The following is a 23,424-nucleotide window of genomic DNA, read 5'->3' on the forward strand; positions in this document are numbered from 1 at the left end:
ATATTAACTTACACGTAACAATAAAAATGCACAAAAATGAATGAAGGAAAAAAAGCTCATATTTACATTTCGCTGTGAATAGTTTGCTTAATTCAATTACCACAGACGCCGCTGCAATCAGTCCTTTTTTTTTTTTTTTTTTCATTCCCGAGAGAATTTCGCAGACGAGTAATTAGATTTTTTATTGTTATTAGCATGCGAGAATGTATACGTGTGTGTGTGTGTGTGTGTGTGTGTGTGTGTGTGTGTGTGTGTGTGTGTGTGTGTGTGTGTGTGTGTGTGTGTGTGTGTACAAAGAATTAACTTCGATTTTTTTACAGACAAAGAACGTTCTAATTATGGCGCAGAAGAGGAAAACACACACACACACACACACACACACACACACACACACACCACACACACACAACCTAACGCAGTCAAAACACGCAAATTCCGTAACGCCACACCAACACGGTTTAGTTTGTGTGTTAACAAACAAGGGGAAAAATAACAGTAATGCAAAAGTAAAACATGCAAGAAAATACAACATACAGAAAGATACAAAATGTGTCATATACCGACACACACACACACACACACACACACACACACACACACACTATAGAAAATTAAATACAACAACAATTTCAACACCCACCAAAAATTTTCCCCTGACATTTTTCCCACTTCAGTAGAATCAATAACACACACACACACACACACACACACACACACACACACACACACACACACACACATATCCTTCACATTTATGGCTCCCAGGGACAAAATACAACACCAGTAAATATCCTTCATGTGTTTAACGAGTCCATTACCCCAAATTTATACCAAAATGACCTATCAAAAACAGGCCTCGCGAGTTTCGAACCGTGTGACGCCCTCCTGACGGTCCACACTGGGTCCACCAAGCCAGCTGCCATTTTTCCAGAGTTCTCTTGCAAGCGACATTGAAGGAGGGTAAGGAGACCAGAAAAATAAGCAATGGTGAAGGAAATGAAAAGGGAGAAGGAAGGGAATGCGAGTAGAAGAGGCCATGAATAAAAGTGTAAATAGGGAAGGGAAGGGAAGGGAAGGGAAGGGAAGGGATGAGAAGGGAAGGGATGAGAAGGGAAGGGAAGGGAAGGGAAGGAAAGGGAAGGGAAGGGAAGGGAAGGGAAGGGAAGGGAAGGAAAGAGAAGGGAAGGGATGGGAAGGGAAGGAAAAGAAAAGGAAGGAAAGGGAAGGGAGAAAGAAGGAAGGAAAGGAAAGGGAAGGAAAGGGAAGGAAAGGCATATAGAGAAAAGGAAAGGGAAGAGAAGAAAGACAAAGGAAGAGAAAAAAAAGGGAAGAGAAAGGAGAGAAGGAAAAGGAAGAGAAAGAGAAGGGAATGAAAGGACAGGAGAGGAAAGGGAAGATGGAAAGGCAGAGACAGAAGGGAAGGAAAGGGAAACAAAGGGAGAGGAAGAGGAAGGGAGAGGAAGGGAGCGTGTGGCTGACATATCGGCTGAGTGAGAGGTGCGAACACTCACCCTTTACCTGACTTAAGGCTTCCACGTCCTCTCCCTCAAGCCTCTCTCCCTCAGCGCCTCTCTCAAGCCTCTCACGGTTAACAGGGAGCTACAACATCCTAGAATATCCTACAACACTTTACAACATCCTACAACTTTTTAAAAACATCCTACAAAATCCTGCGCCATCCTACAGACTCTAACTACATTCTACGGCATCCTACAATATCCTACAACATTCTACACCTTCCTACAACATCCTAGCATATTCCACAACATCCTACACCTTCCAGTGCCCTTATTAATTCCAAAGTTTCATCCTATACCATCATTATTTCTCCAAAACTTCTCCAGGGAATCCAGTCAGTGATTTAGTTGCGTGTCACAAGGTTATTGATTAGGGTTGCACTAATATGCTTACTTGTTATGTTTGTTTAAAGTCTGCACTTTTTATCCTTATCTTTTATCTTAGGTTGTTTAGTTCTCTTGCCTCATCGTTTTAAGTGCAGTCATGTAGTCAATACAGTTTATTAGTTTTGTTTGCTCTGATAGTCTTACGTGTTATTTTTGTTTTATCTTTTACTAAATCATCCTTATGTTGTTTAGTTATCTTCTATCGTTTTAAAATCTATCTATCAGTTCAGTAAGCAAGCAAACAAGCAGTATTTTTAGTGTTCATATTTATCTTTATCTTACGTTTCTTTTTTTTTTTTTTAAGTTGTCTTGTTTCACCGTCTTAATCAGTTAGTTAGTTAGTCCATAGTGTTAGGGAGACAGGCCAAGAGCAAAAGAATGGATAAGAAAACCAAGCTCATTCATGATATTTCCTTACCTTTACGTTCAATCTCCAGTGATAAGCATAAGAAGGATAAAAAGATAATAAAAAAAAAAAAGGGTTCCATACGGCGTAATTTCTAATGTTATTATTTTCCTTTGTTTATTTCTTTTCTTTAATTTTTTTTCTTTACCTACTTATACATTTATTTATAATTTTCTGTGACGGGTGAGGGTTACTTTAATCTATCCCTCTATTACTTATATATTCTATCATCTATTTTCATCTACTCCCGTGGCACTCTCGCGCATCAAAGTGGAGAGAAAATAAAAGGTCAACGCACTAATGTCATCCCGCTAACACGTTTAAAGTAATTATTTTCTTGATGGCGTTGATGTGTGTAATGAATAAATGCGACGAGTAACTAAATAAAATCACTAACAATGTACGCACGTCACCCACACACACACACACACAGAGAGAGAGAGAGAGAGAGAGAGAGAGAAAGCACTCATCGTAAACACGCAAGGAAGTAAAGTGTTAGAGAGAGAGAGAGAGAGAGAGAGAGAGAGAGAGAGAGAGAGAGAGAGAGAGAGAGAGAGAAAATAAGAGGAAGAGTTCGTCGATCTCTCTCCCTCTCCTCTCCTCTCTCTCTCTCTCTCTCTCTCTCTCTCTCTCTGCCTCACACACTCACCCTCCTCAGCACAACAAAGCAGTGAGGCAGTGCGCAGAATTCTAAGCCTAAAACAATAAAACGACAGCCGATAATTCCCCCGGCAACTTTTTAGCAGTAATTTGGGCCCCGTTACGGACGCTGTTGAGCCGAAAACGAGTCTTGAACCGAATGCGACAATTTCCCCGAACTGTTCCGCCGGACGCCCAATCCCCTTCCCCATAAAGCCAGCCAAGCGAAGTCTCCAAACTCTACCACCAGGGGCCGAGATGTACCAGGGGCCGATACTGCGGAGAGATATTGTGCAAGAGAGAGAGAGAGAGAGAGAGAGAGAGAGAGAGAGAGAGAGAGAGAGAGAGAGAGAGAGAGAGAGAGAGAGAGAGAGAGAGAGAGAGTGTGTGTGTGTGTGTGTATTGTGTTTTGTAAAGACTAGGAAATAAGGAAGGAAAAATGGGGAAAATGAAGATGAAAAAATAACTTGATAACAAAAAGAGGTGATGGCACAATTATTCATAAAGGTTTTGCAAGAGAGAGAGAGAGAGAGAGAGAGAGAGAGAGAGAGAGAGAGAGAGAGAGAGAGAGAGAGAGAGAGAGAGAGAGAGAGAGAGAGAGAGAGCGTTCACTGCCACCTTCCACGATACATTTATGAGCAACGTTTTGAGTGTAGTGAGGGTAACAATAGAGAGAGAGAGAGAGAGAGAGAGAGAGAGAGAGAGAGAGAGAGAGAGAGAGAGAGAGAGAGAGAGAGAGAGAGAGAGAGAGAGAAAATTCAATAACCTTAATTTTGAGTAAAAGTCAGCCAGTGAATGCTAAGTTCGTTATATTAATTAGTTCCGTGCAATCACATTAACTGGTTGAAGAAAATTAATAAGCGAGTAGATTGATAAACAGAAGACACCGAAACGGATTACCAAAAAGCATTAGATAAGAAATCAATCTTCTACCAAAATAAATAAAACAAATAAAATAAATAAAATAAAATAAATAATAAAAAAATAAATAAAGGAATAAGTAAATGATAATAAATAGATGCATAAATAAATATAGGATTTCCAAAGAAGAACTGATTAAATACACGAAGCAAGAAATTTGAAAAGCATAAAGAAAAAATTTACAGTGAAATATAGAAAGAGGAAGTATGTGAAATAGATATATAAATGCATACATGTGTACAAAAAACAAAGAAAACAATAAATTAAGAGAAAAGAACATATCAAATACATAAGATAATATTAACCTGATGAAGTACAATAAAAGAGCACAAATGAAATAAAAGAAAAGAAAAGAAAAGTAAAGTAAAATGAAATAAAAACTGATAAATTAACATATCTAGAAAACAAAGAAAACAACATAGAAACTTAAAATAATCACTCAGACCTTCCATTAAATAACCAGACAAACAATTCATGGAAACAGCAAATCAAACTCGGGTCAAATAAGAAACACAAATAAACATAAGTAGAAAATAACTTCATAAAAACAAGTAACAAAACAAAACAAAACAAAAAAACAGAAAACAAATACTCACGCACCTTCACCTGCCACGGTCTCACCTGTCACAAATAACACACAATAACCAAAACAACAAGACACGCCAATACAACACCCAATAAAAAGACACAAAAAACCCTATCAAAATTAATACAATACCCACAATAAAACACACCAGCACAATAACCAACTAGAAAATAACCCAAAATGAACACAAGACCCACAATAACAAAACACACCAATGCAATAACAGGCCAAAATCAATCACCACAAAAACAAAAGCCGGTGCAATAACCAATAATATAACAATGCAATAATCTGTGCAATATTCTTAATAACAGAACCACCACCATACCCAAGCAGCCCAATACAATAACCAACAAGTAATAATCACAGATATTAAGACACGAGAAGCTTAAAGTAAAGGCCTTTCCTCTTATACCTCATCCTCTCTTCCGTGATTCAGACAGCCCCGGGTGTTAATTAGGTGAACAGCTCATTATCTGGGCAGCGGAGGGCCTCAGGTGAGCGTATCAAGGCCCTCACCATAATTAAGAGGCGCCCTTCCTCTCAGTTCACCTGCCGTTATGACTGAACCTGGCATGAATTACTGGCAAGGTGTGTGTGTGGTGTGTGTGTGTGTGTGTGTGTGTGTGTGTGTGTGTGTGTGTGTGTGTGTGTGTGTGTGCGTGTGTGTGTGTGTGTGTGTGTGTGTGTGTGTGTGTGTATGTTGTGCAGCAGAGACGTTTGTAAAAGTGAGTGATGGTGTTATGGTGATGAAATGCATAATAGTGAGGCCGAGTGTGGTGTGATGACGAGGCTTGTGAGAGAAACAGCACTGCATACATGGTGTTGTAATGTCCTAATAAGACAGCATGGTATGTGTGACGCGGTGGTGAGATCTGTGAAGGAGACAGTGTGGTAATGTGGTACTGAAGTTACAGGGTGTAGCGTGTACTGTGGTAATTTGTAAAGCTTGTATGTAAGGCAGTGATGAGTGACGTTTGTGAGCAAATAACAAACACTGCAGAAATACCTACAGTGATAAAAAGTCTGGAAACAGGGTGAAACAGGGTGTTGATGTACCGTTACCTCGAATGTAATCGCATTAAACGTCTTTTTATCAATTCGGAAGGGGATTTCAACACTTAATATCATCAATTAGTTGGCGACGCATATAAAAGGATTGTCTGTGTGCGTATGGTGACATTTGACTCACCTTGGCTCTTAACTGTAAACACGCCATGTTGAAATACAATAACAGGGAAGGGACGGAAAGGAAAGAGAAGAAAATTTAAATAAGTACAGGGAGAAACAAGGAAGAGAGAAAGAGTAGGGAAGAGGATGAAAGGGAGAAGGGGAAAAGGAAGGGAAGAGAAGTGAAAGACGAAAATTAAACAGTGGAAAATAAAGAGGAAGGAGGAAAAAAGAAAGGAAGGAAAAGAATGCTCTCGACAAAGGTGAAAAGAAGTGAAGAAAAGGAGGGGAAAAGAAAATGCGATGAAAGGAAAAGGAAGGAAAGGAAAGGAAAGGAAAGGAAAGGAAAGGAAAGGGAACATAAATGAAAGGATAGAAAATGATTATAACAGTATTATGTATTAAATGATAAGACAAAATACACGCATGTCATAGTGCCATCAAATGCAGGGGGAAAGTTCATAATTAAAACAGTGAAATCTAAACTGTTTAAAAAGTCATGGAGCTCTTGGAAATTGATAATCTTAAAAACTCAAATAAAATTATTAAACGAAAATCAACAAACGTATCACACAAACTTTTTTTCTTTTTCGGTCCTTCCATAAAACTGAAGCAAAAATGAGGGATTGCAAAAATAGATTAAAACAGACAAACAAAGGCAATATCAACTGAAAATGTCAAACACACACACACACACACACACACACACACACTGCACTACGCTATGCTTTGACGTCACTTACTCGTTTGAGAAAGAGACAGACAGACATACGTACATACATATATACAGACAGACAGGAAGACAGACAGACGGACGAATACATACATATAAAGACGTAGATGAAATAGAAACTGATTTAAAAGACAAACAGACAGGCAGGCAGGCAGGCAGGCACACACACACACACACACACACATACATTCTCTCACACACACACACACACACACACACACACACACACACACGAGCAACCAGACAGACAAAAAAGAAAAAAAAAAACAAGAAATCAAAACCACTTACAAACAAATGACAGATTAAACCCAAAACTTGCAAGGGTCTGTTCACGCGCCTGGCAACACTCGCGAGGGAACTGTGCCTAAGTAGGGGAGTAAAAGAAGAGGTTGCCAGCTTTACTTGGCGATAGTGGGAGTAACTGAGGAAAAATGCCTTCATTATGGTAATCCTTGAGAGAGAGAGAGAGAGAGAGAGAGAGAGAGAGAGAGAGAGAGAGAGAGAGAGAGAGAGAGAGAGAGAGAGAGAGAGAGAGAGAGAGAGAGAGAGAGAGCCACCCTGCCAGCCTTCAGTTCAGGGCAGGCGTAACCTTTACTCATCACCGTGGCATCAGTGAGGGCAGGACGTGGCAACAATGCTTTAATTTAACTCGGGAAATGGGTGACTCCTCAGGAAGGTGTGTGGGGCGGCTGTGAATGGCGAAGGGGGGGGAAAGGGCAGCAAGAGGAGGGGGAGAAGGGCGGCAAGAGGTTAGAAGTGAAGGAGCAGTAGTAGAAGTGGTGGTGGTGGTGGTGATAGGTGGAGCAGGAGGAGGAGGAGGAGGAGAAGGGTAGATATGAAGGAGTCTGTAGTAGTAGTAGTAGTAGTAGTAGTAGTAGTAGTAGTAGTAGTAGTAGTAGTAGTAGTAAGAGGAGGAAGAGGAAGAAGACAACAATAACGACGACGAAGACAAAGACGAGGACAAGGAGGAGGATAAAAATGAAGTAGAAGTAGTAGGAGAAGGAGGAAGATGAGGATGTTAAAGGGACGATGGACGAGCAATATGAGAATAATGGCGTAAATATTGTGAGGCAGGAGTAGTACGAGGAAGGAAGGGATAGATAGAAAACAGGAGATAGAGGAACAGAACAGAAAGAGGAGGAGAATAAATTTATTGTTAATAGATAGGTATATACGAGATGCTGAAAAGGAAAAAGAAAAAAATCCAAGAGAAGGGAGACAAAAAGGAAGAACAGTAGTAAATGGAAAAGTAAAGGAGAAAAAGTGGAAGAGGAAGTAGGAAGGAGAATAAATATGAACAGGAATGTAACGAATGCTACTGAAGAGGAGGAGGAGGAGGAGGAGGAGGATAACTAGAAAAAAAAACAAAGGATTGATAATTGTTGCAAGGGAAAGGAGGAGATGAGGAATAGGAAGAAAGGGATGGAGGGGTAAACGTGAATAGAAGAGACAGAAAAGGATGAAGGGATGTAGAGAAGGAAGAGGAGGAGGAAAAGATCAAGATAAGAAAAAAACACCATAAAGAAAAAAGAGAGAAAGGAACTGAGAGATGAAAATAGCAACTGAGGGAACATCGATCTTTAGGGAAGAAATGAAAAAAAGAGACAAAACAATAACATTAATAAAAATACAACTAGCAATATCAACTCAACCTGCCACTTCAGAAAACATAGAAAATATAAAAGAAACATGATTAAAGATTCATTCTGTATAAATAACAAACCAGAAGACAGCAATGGAGAAACACTGGAAGGAAGGAAGGAAGGAAGGAAGGAAGGAAGGAAGGAAGGAAGGAAGGTGGGAAGGTAGGAAGGTAGACTAAGGACGGTAGGATAATTCCAAGCTCGAACTCTCAACAAATCAGAAAACACAAACTTAATACATAATGAAAAAACATCCAACTTCTATAAAACCACACAAGTTCCTTTGACGAAATATTGACGACCGTACCACCACCACCGCCACCACCACCACCACCACTCCTATTCCTACTATTACTACTACTACTACATCACCAGCACCACTCTTCTGAGATCAAAAAAAGAAACACCATCAGACGAATAATAATAATAATAATAATAATAATAATAATAATAATAATAATAATAATAATAATAATAATGACTAAATAGATAAACAAATTAAATAAAGAGAAAGTAGAAGAGAAGGTGAACAAAACATAGCAGATTCCAACACAAAAATGGAGATAAAAAGACAATAATCGAGAAACTGTGTCAAATACAGCATTAGTAAACTCACAGGAAAATAAACGAAGGAAAGTGATGAGGAAGGTGGACAAAATATAGTGAATTCCAAAGTTATGAACAAACCACTCCACTCTCGCGGTTGCCAACTATCCAGAATTCTTCCAAAGTTCCCGTGTCTCCAAACTTTTATATAAGAACCGAGCGTCACCAGTGAATACAAATTCTCAAAAAAACATATCAATAAATAACTGGAGAAAAATAGCGGCAGGTTATTGAGTGCCTGTGTTTCGCTGTGGTTTTGTGTGGTGGTGGTGGTGGTGGTGGTGGTGGTGGTGGTGGTGGTGGTGGTGGTGATACAGTAGTAATTGCAGTACGAGTGGTAGTGGTAGTAGTAGTGGTAGTAGTGGTGGTAGTAGTAGTAGTAGTAGTAGTAGTAGTAGTAGTAGTAGTAGTAGTAGTAGTAGTAGTAGTAGTAGTAGTGATTGTTGTTGTAGCTGCTGCTGCTGCTGTTGTTGTTGTTGTTGTTGTTGTTGTTTAATAAATCCTTGCTGATTACATACGTACATACATACATACAATGCTGCTGCTGCTACAACAACAACAACAACAACAACAACAACAACAAAGATACTGATAATGATTGGAATACTACTACTGCTGCCAAAGATGATCCTCAAAATAATAATGATAAAAGTACCAACAACAAGAAAATACAAATAACAGCAAAAACAAAATAAAACACCACCACCATCACCACCACCACCACCACCCAACCATGACCCAGCCAGCAGCAGCGGCGTCAAATTAATCGTTTTACCCAAGAGGCGAAATTAATGTGGTGCAGCTACTAATAAATTACCCCTCCCTTGGGTGTCCCTAACCTCGGGGGAGCGGGGGGAGGGGGGCAGAGGGAGATAGAGAGGCACAGAAGGTGGGGGAGGCAAGGGGGGCGGCAGGGACGGCTCGGTGGGGACAGGTGGGGATGTGAAGGTAAGTAAGTGGTAGATATACAGGGTTGCAGCGTAATCAGGAAATTAAACAGGGTAAAACAGGTAATTGGGTTAAAGTATGAGATGGTGCATGGGTAATAAGGAGTGTCAGGTGAGGCGGGTTGGGGAAAGTAATCATTGAGGGACAATTAGCGGAGTCTTTTTTTTTTTCCTGAACACTTTCCCAGGTTCAGTATGATTTTCCTTGATTACTGACTATTCTAAGGTATTTCTTCTTACTATAAATATCTCTAAGCACTACACTGGCTAGAAATTGCTAAAACTATTCTTTTAATCCCCTTTTTTATTCTTTCTTGTCGATATTTATCAAGTGAGGTGTCGCATATCGAAGTGAGAGTTAATTTGTGTTTGGTTTTGGTTATGTTTCCCTTGTGCATAAAATAAATGAAAACTAGACAAGTAAACGGGTAAAAATGATGGAGGAGTGTCAATGAGAGGACGAGTGGTGCACAGGTAAAAAGATAAAAAAGATAAAGGTATATCGTGATTACAGGTGTAGGTAGAACGAGGTGGCTGATGAGGTTGGTATTGGCACCAGAGAGAGAGAGAGAGAGAGAGAGAGAGAGAGAGAGAGAGAGAGAGAGAGAGAGAGAGAGAGAGAGAGAGAGAGAGAGAGAGAGAGAGAGAGAGAGAGAGAGAGAGAGAGAGAATCACACATCCAATGTACATATCATGGTCAGATACATCAATTATACAAAATTATACAAATCCAGTATACAGAAATATACAGAGAAAAAAGAACAAAGAGGCGCATCAACATAATTAGATAAGCATAACCATAAATTATAATAAAAAAATGAAAACATAGAAAAGAGATAGATAGAGAGACGGCAATAAAACAATGGTAACAACACAAATGGATAAACAGATCAATCAAATGAAACACAAACAAAAATGATGCATAGAGACATTACAGGGACAACACAGCGCCGGACAGAGGGGGAGACGGGAAAGGTGGACAGACAGAACAGGACAGGACAGGTGGGAAAGGTAGACAAGTGGATAGGTGGACGAAAAAGTGGACAAGTGAGACAAGTGGACAGGTAGATAAGTAAACAGATGGATAAGCGAAATGAGACAGGTGAAACTGATAGAACAGATGAAGAGAAACAAGTGAAAAGACAGGTGGAACAGGTGGACAAGTAGACAGGTGGACAGAACAACAGTTGAACAGGGAGGAGACAGTGGACAGACGGAACGAGTGAAACAGTAGGGAGAGATAGACAGGTGGGACACGATGTAAAACAAATGGAAGAGATGGAAGAGACAAAAATACAGGTGGGACTGAATAGATGGGCAAAGACGAACAGGTTGACAGGACAGGTGAACAGGGGATGGACAGGCAGGTGGGCACAAAGAGCGGCACAAAAGGCAGGTAAATACACACAACATTCAAGTCACTCGTCACACGCCCGCTCCCAAAAGTTAATTACTTCCGCTAATCACCAGCATTATAGCACCTGATTGACGGTGATTTTATTTCAGCGTTAATCTGTCGCTGTGTATGGCAGGGACGGGCTTTCATGGCGGTGTGGGCGTGGTGCGGGCGTGACTGATGGGTGTGGATCTTATAATTGACTACACAACGCTATTTGGATTCCTACTCAAAAAGAAGTTCCTAACCCTTTTCTAATTTATTTCTTCTTTTTTTCTTTTTTTTTTTTTTTCCTTTGTGGACTTGTGGCTGTGAGTGGGTGTGTCCCTCCTGATTAACTATAAATAACTTTTTTTTCTAGACACTCGTAATTCTAAAAAAGAAAATGTGTTCTGTCTAATATTACAATTTTCATGTATGTTATCTGACTACACAAATGACTTCTTTTTTTTTTTTTTTTGAGTTGTGGGTGAGTTGTGTTGGTGTCTCGTGATTAATTATACGCAACTATTTTTCTTTTTTTTAGATACCTGTAACGATAAATAAAAGTATTCGTCCTAAGTCTAATATTACAAGTTTTCTTTATTGTAGTGTTATTGAACATGTAATTCATAACAAAATACCTAATCTAACGAAAAATTTCTATTGAAAATCTGTAATCCTAAAAAAATAAAGGTAAATTATTCATGAGTTAATTGTTGCAGTCTCTATGTATAATCAGCAGTGTGTGTGTGTATGTGTGTGTGTGTGTGTGTGTGTGTGTGTGTGTGTGTGTGTGTGTGTGTGTGTGTGTGTGTGTGTGTGTGTGTGTGTGTGTGTTAATGGGAGTAGATAAAACTGCTGACTTAACTTCCATAAAAATTCCTTTCCCAAACATCTAACCTTACTTAACCTAACCCAAAACTTAACCTAGCTTTCACTGCTGACAGAACACCTATCTTAACCTAACCAACCTAACTTGACCTAAACTAACCAATTCTAACCTAACCTTACCTAACCTAACCTAACCTATTCTGACCTAACCTAACCTAACCTAAACGAACTTAATCTAACGTATCCTGACCTAACCTAACTTAACCTATTGAAATTTCTTAATACATAGTCATACAAGAACATGGCCGTGAGTAAGGGCGTGCGTATGGGCGTGGTGTGGGAGTGAATTTCATTAGCAAATAAATACTATCTTTTTTACAACAACGCTCTCAAAAAATATTAGTAAATCTTCACCATGGTATTTGTTACACCATAATTAAGAAAAAAAAAATCACGTATACATGAATTCAGTGTATACAAAATGAATACATGAAAAGGTTTACATTTTTATAATAATAATAATAATAATAATAATAATAATAATAATAATAATAATAATAATAATAATAATAATAATACCATCACCACCAAATACTCACATAACTCACCGTATCACAAATGAGTAAAAAAGACCAGTATTTTTTCCTACTTCCACTATCAATTTGACTTCAAAGGGATACATTCGTTATCCTATTTATACCTCCATGAATTTGCACGCCACGAGTCTCGCCGCGTTCTAATTGCATAGTTCCCGCTGCAAAGAATGACGTGCTTCTTTCCCCCCCAAGGGTTAGCTACGCGTTTTCTTTTTCATCCTTTATGGGAGAGAAAACGTACCGTGAAACATCTCTCGCTTGCTCGCTCACTTGGATTTAGGGTTATGATTTTTCGCTATCATTTTTTCTTCTCAGTTGAAAGTAGTCACTATTATTATTATTATTGTTATTATTATTATTATTATTAGTAGTAGTAGTAGTAGTAGTAGTAGTAGTAGTAGTAGTAGTAGTAGTAGTAGTAGTAGCAGTAGTAATAGTAAAATTCTCTCTCTCTCTCTCTCTCTCTCTCTCTCTCTCTCTCTCTCTCTCTCTCTCTCTCTGAAGTCATTATTCTATCTCCCACTAGTTCTTCTTCTTTTCTTCTTCTTCTTCTTCTTCTTCTTCTTCTTCTTCTTCTTCTTCTTCTTTTTATTCTTCATCTTCCTCCTCCTCCTCCTCCTCCCTCTCGTTATTCTCATCTTTCTATCCCTACTTATTCACTATTTCTCTTCCAATTCCTCCTCCTCCTCCTCCTCCTCCTTTTCCTTGTCTCCCTCCTCCTCCTCCTCCTTTTCCTTGTCTCCCTCCTCCTCCTCCTCCTCCTCTTCATCATAATAATAATAATAATAATAATAATAATAATAATAATAATAATAATAAAAACATAATTGTTGGTGACTTCAACCTAGCTGTTAACAGATGGGGCGATCCTTTAAATTCACACTCGGGACACGATTTGTATAACAGTTTTTTAAAAAGCAGTCTGGATCAACTTGTACAACATCCAACTATAGGTGATAATATCTAAGACTTTATTTTACCCACAAATGAAAGCATAATCACTAACGTACAAGTTGGTTCCGAATTGAGCACCAATGACCAACGAGCGATTACGTTCATTATCAAAACAAATAAGATCCTTCCAAATGAAAGTACAGAAAAATTTTGTAAAACTTTCATTGTAAAATTTTGTAAAACTTTTTGTAAAATTTTGCCTGAAAGCAATTGCAGCCAAATGTCAAGTATAAATTGCATAAACGAAGCGTGGGAAACATTCACATACAAACTTAACATACCTGTAGAATCCTCTGTTCCACTGCGAAATAAGCGCTCGATCGTCAACAACAAACCGAAATGGTGGAACTCAGATTTAAAAAATTGTCTCTCCGCTAAAAAAAAAAAAATAAATAAATAAAAAAAAATAAAAAAAAAAAATAAAAAAATAAAAAAAAAAAGACAACGCCAACGAAAAATATATAGGATAACTAAAAACGAAAGAGACAAAAGGCCGATCACCATCAATTGTGACACCATGATAAAAAAAAAAAACTTATTGAGAGACAGCAAAAAGAATTATGAACTCCATATTGCAATCCAAAGCAAGTCAGATCCTAAAGAGTTTTTCAGTTACACCAGAAATATAAAAGGTATTAACTTCAACTATAGGGCCGACAGCTCTACACAACGGCGAATACACCGATGATGAAATCGAAATGGCTATCAAATTAAACGATTACTTAGCGTCCGTCTTCACTAAGGAAAACGATTCAGAAAATCAGCCAACAGCCAAAGTCACAGTAATAATGTTCTTTTTAAATACGTGCGATATCAAGGAAAATGAAATTTTGCGTGCGATAAATAAAGTTAAAATAAACAAAACACCTGGTCCCGATAAAATTTCTCCACGGATACTGAAAGAGGCTAAGAACAAACTTGTTAAACCATTGTCCATCCTCTTTAATAAATCGCTAAACACATGTAAAGTTCCTGACGACTGGAAACTAGCAAATGTAACTCCGATCTTTAAAAAAGGTGAAAAAAAGATAAAAAAAAAAAAAAAAGTCCCAATCTAAGAATTATCGACCGATCAGCCTCACGTCAGTGGCAGGTAAACTGATGGAAACAGTTTTGAGAGATAAAGTTGTAACATTCTTAGAAAGTAACAACATAATAAACGAGTCACAACATGGATTTAGAAACAAGCGGTCATGTTTAACTAACCTACTCAACTTCTTCCATGACATATATAATTTGTACGACAACACCAGAGCGGTCGACATTATATACTTTGATTTCCAAAAGGCTTTTGACAAAGTTCCGCATAAGCATCTTATCAATAAAGTAAAAGCCCACGGTATACCTGGTGACATCGCAGCGTGGATTGAGGATTGGCTGTCAGACCGTAAACAGCGAGTAGTGATAAATGGTAAATCTTCAGATTGGATTAACGTAACCAGTGGCGTTCCTCAAAGATCAGCCCTTTGAGGATCAGCTCTTTGATATATAAACGACATCGACGAAAGGATAAAATGTAAATTATCAAAATTCGCGGACGACACAAAAATTGCAAACAAGGTAGACTCGTAAAACCGCAGACAACCTTTGCAAAGCGATATAAATACTCTCATCAAATAGTCAAATATGTGGCAAATGAAATTCAATATCGATAAATGCCACGTATTACATTTAGGAAATCAAAATCCTCAGACGATATTCAAGATGGATAACACCCCCATGACGAGTGTGGACAAAGAAAAAGATCTTGGCGTCATAGTTTCGGCAGACCTGAAGCCAAGTAAACAATGTACTGAAGTCGTAAAAATTGCAAACAAATTAGTCGGTTTTATAGGAAGATCTTTTACTTTCAAATCCAAGAAAATAATATTAACATTATAGAACTCACTCGTTCATCCACATCTCGAATACAATGTTCAGTTTTGGTGACCGTACTACAAAAAAGATATCGAGAAATTAGAAAAAAATACAACATAGATTGACAAAAATTATCCCAAGGTTACGAAAAAAAATCCTACGAGAAACGCCTTAAGGAACTAAATTTATTTTCTCTTGAGAAGCGTAGAGTAATAGGGGACCTTATTACGCTTTTTAAAATTTTTAACGGATTTGCAAATATGAATACTAAAAAATACCTATCAGTCGACCGATCAAATGTCACTAGAAACAATGGTTTTAAGATTGTAGGTAAACGCTTCATAACAAATGAAACCAAACACCTTTTCTTTAATCGCGTAGTAGATATTTGGAACGGTCTGCCATCAAATGTCGTTGACTCAGGTACTATCGAAACATTCAAAGTTCGCCTAAACAAATACTTCGAGTCTAATTCCCAGTTGTCACTGTTCATCTCCGAGTAACTCGCGCTTTTTCTGATCTCCTGGGCCTCTGATCGTGCTCAAAATTGCCCGTTAGCTTTAAGTACTCTCACCCTCCATACATGACACAGATAGCTCGGAGTGAACGGTCACTACTTTTGCTCTCGATCTATGAAGGGCTGTGGATAGTCAAGAGCCCTAGCAGTTGGTGACCATCATCGGGATTTAAGGTACCAGGGGTCACCGCTGCAGGGGGTAACTATACAGTGTGCGGCGTCCTGTAAAGGGAAGTGCACTTTTACAGTGGTTGTGCGGAGCTAGGGCCTGATTGACTGCGCCAGGCAAGGCTGCCGCGCCACCTCTTTGACTCCACAGTGTGTCTACATACACACTACACAGCACCGCCTACACGCACAGATAGCCCAGAGCTAACGGTCACCACTACTACTCTCGACCTGTGACGGGCTATGTTTGGAGAGGGCCTTTTCAAGTATTGATCACCGGGAACTAAGGTACCAGGGATCAATGTTGCAAGGGGAAACCAGTGTACGGCGTCCCTACAGGGAAAGTATGCTTCTCAGTGGATTGAACGAAGCTGGGGCCTCATTGACTGTTGCCTCCCCAGAAAGCGCCAGGCAAGGCTGCCGCACCACCCATTCAACATACACACTGTGCATCCACGTACACAATGCACACACATTACATTACATTTACCAAGCTTTAACACCTTCCCCCACAAACACTAGTAGTCAGAAGTAGATTACATATTTCCTTTTCGCTCTCTACTAAAATTCCAAGTGGTTTTTTCAATACCACATGGTTTCGCCTTTTTTCCTGCCAGCCTCGGCTGCAGGGAGGGGTGGGTGGGGAGAAGCCTTCTGCTTTGCTGTCCTGTCTCTATCACTGGGAGTTAGTAAGTAGTCTCAATAAACAGCCAGTAAGGACCTCAGGGTCTGTTGCTGTTTGTCTTCCTTTGTATTCCTTTGTATATTTGTATTCCTCCCTCTCGTTATTCTCAACCTTCTATCCCTACTTACTCACTATTTCTCTTCCTCCTCCTCCTCCTCCTCCTCCTCCTCCTCCTCCTCCTCCTCCTCCTCCTCCTCCTCCTCCTCCTCCTCCTCCTCCTCCTCCTCCTCCTCCTCTTCCTCTTACTCCTCTTCCTTGTCCTCCTACCTTTAACCTGTCTATTCCTTTATCCATTTTCTCCTTCACATGTTCGTTCATTTCTCTCTCTCTCTCTCTCTCTCTCTCTCTCTCTCTCTCTCTCTCTCTCTCTCTCTCTCTCTCTCTCTCTCTCTCTCTCTCTCTCGTGCACACCTTTACATTCTGTGTGTGTCTGCTCCTTCCAGTTTTTTTTTTCTTTCTCCACTCGCGTCTTCCTGCATACTGTCCGCCAGGCAAGGAGGAGGAGGAGGGGGAGGAGGAGGAGGAGGAGGAGGAGGAGGAGGAGGAGGAGGAGGAGGAGGAGGAGGAGGAGGAGGACTAAGAGGACGAATTAGACTGAAGAGGAGAAGTAAGTGATTAAGCGAGGGAACAAAGGAGGAGGGGAGATAAAGAGGAAAAGGAAGAGGAAAAGGAAATGGAAGAGGAGGAGGAGGAGGAGGAGGAGGAGGAGGAGGAAGAATTAGATTGAAAAAGTCATAACAATTAGAAGAGGATGAAAGAGGGAAAGTAAATGGAAGAAAATGTCAATACCAGTAGCACAAGATAGAGCAGGAGGAGGAGGAAGAGGAGGAAATGAAAATTAAGAAAAAAGAAAACGAATAAGAAAAAAAAAGGCCAAAGAGAATTAAGTACAGTATTAAAAAACAAAATAAGGACGAAGAGAAGGAGGCGGAGGAGGAGGATAGAAAAATGAGAAAATAAGAGAACAAAGAAAGAATAAGAAAGGAGCAAAGAAAATTATACACTCGCAGAAAAGGAAGAGGAGGAGGAGGAGGAGGAGGAGGAGGAGGAGGAGGAGGAAAGAGGAGGGCACTTCTAACAGTTCAGCCTCTTTAAAACTTTTATATCCACAGCTAATGCCAATACTTTTTTTTATGGCGTGGTAATTTTCTTTGTTTCTTCCTTTCCTTCTCTTCAGGTCAGCGGCATGACTCGTGGCAGAAGGCAACGGTGCACCTCACCTATCTAACCTAATTCCTTTAAACTCCCACAAGGCGACGCTGCACTCCACTAACTTAACCTAAGCCCCAGAAGGCGACGCTGCACTTTACTTACTAACCTAACCTAACTTATCCTATCCTAACTCTAACTGCTATGAACTCTGAGGAAGCGACGCTACACTTCACTAACCTAACTTAACCAAACCTAACCTAATAACTGACCCAAACTCCTTTAAACTCTGAGGAGGCGACGCTGCACTTTACTAAAACTAACTTAACCTAACCTAACATAACCGAAACTAACTCCTTTAAACTCTGAGAAGGCGACGCTGCACTTCACTAACCTAACCTAACCTAACCTAACCTAACGTAACTCAAAGAAGGCAACGCTGCATTTCACTCGAGAAGAGAAATAAACTAGAGGACAGTAACATGAAATAATTACTACTTGTGCTTCAATGCTTACTAATTAAAAACAATTTCGCGAAGTAATTTAACATGTACTGTGAATAAGAATGAGAAAAAATTAAGAACTAAATCTGGAATGAAAGTATGTATATACAGGACAAGTGAACACAAAGAAAGGACAAGGAGCACAAATATGGAATGAATGTACATAATATAAAAGAACAAAAAGGAAGACAAGAAGAATTAAAGAATGAATGTACATAACACAAAGGAATATAAAACAAAGAAACAAAAGGGAACTGTAGAATAAGTGTGAACAAAAAAAAAGAGAGAGAGAGAGAGAGAGAGAGAGAGAGAGAGAGAGAGAGAGAGAGAGAGAGAGAGAGAGAGAGAGAGAGAGAGAGAGAGAGAGAGAGCGAAGAATAAACGTAAACAAACTATCGCAAAAGGAAAACAAAGAAAACAAATGTAAAATTAATGTATACAACACAAAGGAACACAAAAGAACAAAGAGAATAATCAGAATGAACGCAAACGAAAAGCAACACGAACAAACGGAATCATTCGCGCTTACGAGTGAGGGCGTTAGTGAAACTGCAATCAAATTAACAAGATTTCAGATCAATTAAACAAAAAAAAATTAGCAGATTTCCTACTTAACCTAGAAATTCCTGGCATCAAAATAATGTATTCTATTTTATTCCATTCATTTATTTTATTCAATTTATTTATTTATTCATTTCTTTTTTTTTTTTTTTTGCGAGGTGGAAGGAAGGGGAACATTAGAAAGATTAAAGGAAAGACCGTCCAGAAAACACACACACACACACACACACACACACACACACACACACACACACACACACACACACACACACACACACACACACACACACACTTCTGCCTGTCTGCCTGTCTGTCTGCCTGTCTTCTCCTATTGGTCTCCCTCCTCGAGGCCTTTGTGCGAAGCTTCCGACAAATTACAACAATGATATTCAAGTTTCCGCTCACTACACACGCGCACACACACACACACACACACACACACACACACACACACACACACACACACACACACATTAATACAACCAAGTTATTGTTTCCTCGGCACGGCACAGCAGGTCCTTGATGACATTCTGCGTACTCTCTCTCTCTCTCTCTCTCTCTCTCTCTCTCTCTCTCTCTCTCTCTCTCTCTCTCTCTCTCTCTCTCTCTCTCTCTCTCGTCATGCTTTTCTTTCCTTCGTATTTTTTTTTTCGTGAGTGTTATAAGAAAGTTTATTGTACGTAATTATTCTCTCTCTCTCTCTCTCTCTCTCTCTCTCTCTCTCTCTCTCTCTCTCTCTCTCTCTCTCTCGTGTATGCATTGTGAGAAAGACCTTGTCGTTGCATGTAATTTTGTTATATATTATTCTCTCTCTCTCTCTCTCTCTCTCTCTCTCTCTCTCTCTCTCTCTCTCTCTCTCTCTCTCTCTCTCTCTCTGGCACACATCCCCAGGTCCAGTCAATACATTTAATCACATTACCTGGTGTCGCTCCGATGCCTCCTCTACACCATTTTCTCTCTCTCTCTCTCTCTCTCTCTCTCTCTCTCTCTCTCTCTCTCTCTCTCTCTCTCTCTCTCTCTCTCTCTCTCTCTCTCTCTCTCTCTCTCTACACACACACACACACAGTTCATACACAAAAACAAACGTGGAAATTCTAACGTGATACAAAATGCAAAAAAGAATAAAATAATCATGAATTAAACAAAAAAGCATTTCATACCAGCCTCTCTCTCTCTCTCTCTCTCTCTCTCTCTCTCTCTCTCTCTCTCTCTCTCTCTCTCTCTCTCTCTCTCTCTCTCTTTCTTAGACGTTTACATTTCTCTTCTTCTCCCAGAACATTTCTCTTCACTTCTTTACAGCCCACATCTTGCCAGCCATTTATTTTTCGTCCTCCTCTTCACCTCCATTTCTCTCTCCTTCCTCCCTCCCTCTCTCCCTCCCTCACTATCTATACTTTCCTCCTCCCTCATTCATTTCCTCCCTCTTGGTATAAATCTTGCCTCACTCCATGAATCATTTTCCTCACAGCTATTTTTCCTCATAATATTTCTTTCCCTCCACTAGAAGGTAATTTCCTCCCTCAATACTCCTGTTTTCTTCCCGTTACCCCATTTTTTCCTCCATCCCGGTGTTCTTATAAGCTTCTCAGTTCCTCATTTTCCTTTTCACATCTTTATTTTCCCGTAAAGCACTCTTAGTTTCTTTTTTGTCTCTCTTCGGCAGAATTTCTATAACTTTCTCTCTCGATTTATGTTTTTGTCTCTAACTTCCCCCTAACTTTTGTATTCCTTCCCAGAACCCCAATCTTTCTCTTCTCCATCTCTTATTTCTCCCCAACACTTATATAAGCTGGATAGGATTTGCGTAATTATCCTTTCCACAGTCTTTAATCTCCCCAAATTTGTATACATTCTCCCCAGGACGTCAGTATCTTTATCTTAATGTCTTCCGTACTCTCCTGTATCCTCCCTAACTCTAATTTTCTCTACCTGTCTTAATCACCTTCCCAACATTTATATATTTTCCCCAGGGTGTTACTGTTTCACCCCACATCTCTACTTTTCTCCAAGCCAGTTCTATAATCTCACCAGTACTTTACATTTCTCCCCACAACAGTACAGTGTATCAATTATCTCCCCAACACTCACATATCCTCCCAAAAGTATTAGGATAATTATTAAGAAGTCACTTAGCTCTATTTTCACGTTCTTGATACTCGAGTGAGGTCAACTACAGACTTATGGATTTTTTTCCGTAGGTGTCACTGGCTACGCGGCATCAGCAAAGAGCAAGATCAAGAACATGGCGGCAATCACCTCAACAGCATTAGGCAGCCTCCTATTTTTTGGTGTTGAGGCGGTAATTTGGCCCTATTTTATCTTTCCCCACCCTAAAACCGCGCTTTCCCACCAGGTCCTCAACACTGTAAGGGAAGAAGCTGAAAGAAATAGGAAATAGAGCAACATGACTTAATATTTACCTGTCTTTCTCCTCCCACCTTCTTCACCCATTAGTGGTCATACGTATTCCCAGTTCCTTGTTATATTTCATCTTAACTCCTTCACTACTTATACTCCCCATAATAGGTACTCCTTTCCCTCCCCTAGTATCAGCTTCCTCCCCAGACAAACATATATCTTCCCTAGGATTTTAATTCCCTCACCATTAACCTCCCGCATTGAGCTAAAATTCTTCTCCCACCATCTTGACTTCCTCCCCAACACTGCTGTACCCTTGGAATTAGCAAGCTTTCCTCCCATAACTCCCCTAACCCACAGGAGCCGCACGTTTGTATCTTAACAGGCCTCGCAGGAGAACTCACAGACATACCTTAAGGAGGCGAAAGGCGGAGAACGGCTGGCTTGAGCGGGACGGGCGGACGGGGCGGGGTGAACAGTGAGCACTAAACACAGGCGCCATCTGGAAGCATGGACGAAAACTGGTTATAGTGAGGTAGTTTTGCACGTTGGTGATTCAGGCACAGTTTTTTTTTTTTTTTTTTTTTTGGTGGTGGGTGTGTAAGTTTGTAATGCTCCTTTCCTTTTTGTATATCTTTTCTTTCCCACACACATTCCCACAAACACACACAGACACACACACACACATACACACAGAAACGATGCAATACTGCAAGAGAACAGAGAAAAAACTGAAAAAAAAACAAGAAACACTCAAATATTCAACGAAATACGAGAGAGAGAGAGAGAGAGAGAGAGAGAGAGAGAGAGAGAGAGAGAGAGAGAGAGAGAGAGAGAGAGAGAGAACAAAACACCAGCAGGTCGGCTCACAATTAAGGACGCGGGGCCAAAATTCTCAAGTCGAGGTAAACAGGCTCACGTGGCAGCAGGAACCTTTACTCCCTGGCGCTGATCTTTTGTCTTTCACTACAAAGGCTTGGATAGATCCCCTCACAAAAGACTTCACTGGACGACAATATACGTATGCTCCTCTCTAAGCCTCTCTTTGTCTGTGTGTGTGTGTGTGTGTGTGTGTGTGTGTGTGTGTGTGTGTGTGTATGTAGGTAGGTAGGTAAGTAGGTATGAATTTATCTATCACTTTCTCTCTCTCTCTCTCTCTCTCTCTCTCTCTCTCTCTCTCTCTCTCTCTCTCTCTCTCTCTCTCTCTCTCTCTCTCTCTCTCTCTCTCTCCAAATAACAACAACAACATTCAAGGCAACCAGAAAACACAGAAATATAAAGAGAAAACAGACGTACACAAACTAACACAGAAAGAGAGAGAGAGAGAGAGAGAGAGAGAGAGAGAGAGAGAGAGAGAGAGAGAGAGAGAGAGAGAGAGAGAGAGAGAGAGAGAGAGAGATTGTGACAGACAAAGTTGCAAAATGAAATGAAAGCAACAAAATCTTTCTAATAAAAGGGAAAAAGGAAATAAAAACAAGTATTAGTATTCTGCTGCAAAATAACAATAATGCGCACTTTCTTCCCTCCAGCAATGTACAGCACTATTTCCTTCCTCTTTCCACATTACAACCCTCCCGTACACACTAGGACGTCTCGCCTCTGCACAGACAAGCCTCATAACACAACCTTTCCTGTAATCCCTTCCTGTGACGATGCTCTTTTACTCCCGCGAGACAAGACACACAAAGGAACACAAAGGATGAACAACCAGCCGTGGATATGATCATTTCACTTCTTAAGTATTTCTGCTGAGGATGATGATTTTTACTACTACTACTACTACTGTTACTATTACTTATGCTTCTGTTGTTGTGGTTACTGTTGCTGCTACTACTACTACTGCTACTACTACTACTACTATTACTACTACTACTACTACTGTTATTTTTCTTCTACTGTTACAACAACTACTTTTCCTATTGCTATTACTACTACTACTACTACTACTAAAGGTTTTTTTCCTTTATGCTCTACTGTTACAACAACAACGACAACGACAACTACTACTACTACTACTACTACTACTACTACTACAAAGAATTTTCTTTGTTCTGTTGTTACAACAACAACAACAACAACTACAACTGCTACTACTACTAAAGGTTTTTTTGTTCGACCATTATTATAGCTATTTATTTACTACTATTACTACTACTACTAATACTATTACTACTACTACTACTACTTTTAATACTAATACTAATACTAATACTGCAAAGATTTTTTTCTTGTTCTTCACGACTATTGCTGCTTCTACTACTACTACCACCACTACTACCACCACTACTACAACTACCACCACTACCACCACT

General features: G+C 39.8%; 1 long non-coding RNA gene across 4 annotated transcripts in view; it reads right to left on the bottom strand.

Moving 5' to 3' along the window:
- LOC135090174 (uncharacterized) overlaps positions 1-23,424 on the bottom strand; it is a 167,008-nt gene that overhangs the window by 53,269 nt on the left and 90,315 nt on the right. For all 4 annotated transcript variants that reach the window (XR_010261804.1, XR_010261805.1, XR_010261803.1 and 1 more), the window contains exon 3: positions 21,525-21,614. This is a non-coding gene — a long non-coding RNA (uncharacterized LOC135090174). The remainder of the gene's footprint in view (positions 1-21,524; positions 21,615-23,424) is intronic.

Source organism: Scylla paramamosain, chromosome 34 (genome assembly GCF_035594125.1).
Source record: "Scylla paramamosain isolate STU-SP2022 chromosome 34, ASM3559412v1, whole genome shotgun sequence".
In the NCBI taxonomy this organism is placed as follows: Eukaryota; Metazoa; Arthropoda; class Malacostraca; order Decapoda; family Portunidae; genus Scylla; species Scylla paramamosain.